This window comes from Microtus ochrogaster, chromosome 15 (assembly GCF_000317375.1).
Source record: "Microtus ochrogaster isolate Prairie Vole_2 chromosome 15, MicOch1.0, whole genome shotgun sequence".
Classification (NCBI taxonomy): domain Eukaryota; kingdom Metazoa; phylum Chordata; class Mammalia; order Rodentia; family Cricetidae; genus Microtus; species Microtus ochrogaster.
The window spans coordinates 33,031,321-33,034,970 of record NC_022017.1 but is presented as its reverse complement, the minus strand read 5'-3'; positions in this window follow the sequence as shown (position 1 = coordinate 33,034,970).

The window sequence follows — 3,650 nt, the reverse complement described above, 5'->3', positions numbered from 1 at the left end:
AGACTGCATTTATCCTTAGAATACATTTATTAATGTAGCCATTCTACTACATTAATACTTCTACCTCATTTTCATGAAAGACCTTTTCATCATCTAGTGTTGTCTTCAATTTATTTTTCCACTGGTATAATTTTTACTGCATGGATATTTTCCTTCCATGTTTATTTTTATTTCAGTTTTTATTCCACTGTAAATGGGATTGCTTTCATTATTATTCACCACTCACATTACATAGTGTTATATAGAACAGCTACTGCATTTTTTTTTAGTATTTTTTTTATCTTACTATTACTTTAAGAGTGTTTATCAGACTTCAAGTTGTTTAGTGTAGTATTTAAGGTTTTTTATATATAGGATCACATAATCTGCAGATGGCAATAATAATTTTCAATTTACATTAATTTCCTTTCTGTTGCCTGAACATCTATTCAAGAATATAAATACAGAAATGGGGGGGAACTACTTTGATATTTTATATTATCCCAGTTAGGAAAGCTAAGAAAAAAACAAATGTTGACTTGAATATGGGGAAGGAGAGATACCTGTTTACTGCTGTTGATAGTTCAATTGGTGTGTGTGTATTTGTGTGTATATCTATATCTATATCTATATCTATATCTATATCTATATCTATATCTATATATATATATATATGGCTTTATATCCTATTATAGAAATACCTAATCATTCATGTTCATAGCTGCTCTATTCAAATTATAGGAACAATCTAGATGCTCATCCACTCATGAGTGGGTCATAAAATGTCATATATTTACACAATAGGATATTGTGCAGCCACTAAATTCAAAAATTTGACTGTAAATGGATGTAGCTAAAAACAACCACTTTGAGTGAGGTAACCCAGACTCAGAAAGATAAATCTAACATGTTTTCTCTCATTTGTAGATACTAGTTTTGAATATCCAAATGTGCATATCCATATGGAATATTAATAGAGACCAGAGGATTAGTAAATGATATGCTAACACACAAAGAAGATACAATAACACAAAGTGGTATGAAGAATTAAAGGAGAATAATAGAACTTGAATGCTAAGTTATGGTAGGAGCTAGGAGGGGAGGGGAGGCTATCAGAAAGAATATAGGGAGGATAACTAACACTAAATATATTTAGAAAAACTTATCTGTAAAAGTTTCTGAAACTATAAACATACACATTTATAAGAGGAATTCAAATGGAGTTAACTCTTATTGGAACAACAAATCCCTTACAATATATCATAGGCTAACAAAAATTCAGTGTTGTTTTTGTTTGTTTGTTTGGTTTAGTTTTTGCTTGTTTTGGTGTGGACTTATGAGGTCCCATAGACATAACAAATATTACAAGATATTGTTATTTTTTGATACCCTCCAAAACGTGAAGTTAAGATCCTACTTCTGAGAACACCATATAATTGAATCATAGGAGAAGAATAAACCAAGTTGAAACTTACCCAGAAAAACCATTTCTACTGGATGGATTCCATATCACCAGAGAAGAAAAATAATCATCAATTTTAGCCAACTGTGAACTTGTATAACTACAATGACAACTGGTCTGGGAAGCATGCACACTATTGCAACAATGTCCTGAACACTATTGGAGTAATTAATCACTTTCAGATTTCATTTAAGTCTCACTCCAAAAATGAAACTCATCCCTGTTATCATTATTGGGACCAACGTCCTGTGACATTAGGCAGGTCGTAGTCACTAGAATACAACTGACTACTATTATTTTGCTATATGGTCACAATGCTAAATGGGTTCTTAGTGCCTTGTAAAGATACTCATGGATTTGTGCACTCCTTAATCCTAATCACAGAAGATTCAGTAGATGGTGATTAACACAAAGACCAACTACTGGTCAAGATACAGAGAATCACAGACTGTGCCCACCCGCAAACAGAAGTTTTATATAAAATCCTTCTTCCTGAGACTCAGGTATCATTGAAGAAGAGTGTGAGACTGTGAGAGCCAGAGGTGGCATGTGACCACAAGAAGACAGTGTTTACTAGACATTACAGAGCAGTTACGTATGTGAACTCAAAGCAGTAGTAGCAGCATGCACAAGATTAGACAAGCTAAATCTAAACAAAATCTGAGCATGAATTAGTGGAAGTGGGCGGCGTGACTTCCACTACATCCTGGAGTCCTCACTGCTCATTGTTCTTTGGATACCTATATAATGGTTGATTTTGTTACTGGTGTTTCTTTTTGAGATTGGCTTCTGGTATAGAATTTAAGAAGTATTCATTGTACGTGTCTGTGTTGCATATGACTTCTGATGATAAAGTCGCAACATCATCTTCATGGGTTAAAGTAAAAAAGTCTATTTTATAGTTCTTCTGTTATCATATATAATCTCATTATCTTCTCCCCCCAGGGTAGAAATATTGCAAGTATTGTTCTCAGCAGCTCTGGAGTATAATTCCTGCATGTGTGCACTGTCCCTGCTGTACTCTGGAAAGCAGAGCCACCATTCTATATCTGTGATTGGATGTTACTGACAAACAATACTGAGGTCTCCTGCAAACCCAATCGGCTCAGATCCATGGTCATCATTACAGTCAATATAACTAATGACACAAACTGTCCAAAACACCCCTCCTGGATGTTCACATCCAATGTCACATCATTTGGAAAGAAGAAGAACTGAATGAACTGAAAAAGTTCTCATTGCTATCTAATGATGGCTTCTATAACCTGTACAAAACCTTGCCAAGGCTGTGTGGTCTCATAAATTTCAGCACCCAAACTATTTCAATAGTGTTTTACCTGAATACTTCATTTAATTGTGTTCTATAAAAGGGTTTTTACTATTGTTTATTTTGTATAATTTTTATTTGTTGTCTTTAAGGGGAGCCAGTGTTCTTCATGTTTGATTTAAATTCAGCAAAAGCCTTACCACTCCATGTGCCTTCCCTCATGTAAATGAAACAAATACTTTGATCCTCATTCTAAATTTTGCATTAAAACAAACAAACAAAACCAAAGAATCCTCTAAAACAAAACATCAGACAAAAACAAAAAAAAGAAACCAACTCTGCTCTTGAATTAAGTAAGATCATAGAAAGTCCTAGACCTTCATCTTTCACTGTTATTCCATCTCTTCCTTCAATGCCCAGCACTGCCCATTGTGGATCCTAGCATCTGACCAGACTACAAGCAAACTTTCTGCATTATGAATGAAAGGCCATCAGACTTTCTCTATCTGTTAAAAAAAAGTAGAACACTTGCTGACCATATAGTGAGCCCTTGGTCCCATATTCATTACCACAAGAAGAATAAGCCAAGTAGCAATGATAGCTTTTTAGGGCTAGGCTGATCTGAGGCTTTCCCTTGAGGATTTGATATATGGTGATGGAACATAGCTCATTCTCTAAACTAGAAACATGCTTTGCAGAGCCCATAATGGCCTGGGTATAGAGTTTTGGGGGAGCTGTGGCCTTGGATTCTGGGAACCTAAGTCTGATGGAGGAAGGTCATTGGTTGATTAAATAAAGAAGCTGCTTGCCCTGATAGGTTAGAACGTAGGTGGGAGGAGTGTCATTGGTTGATTAAATAAAGAAGCTGCTTGCCCTGATAGGTTAGAACGTAGGTGGGAGGAGTGAACGGAGCAGAAAGCTGGGCGGAAGAGGAAGTGAGGT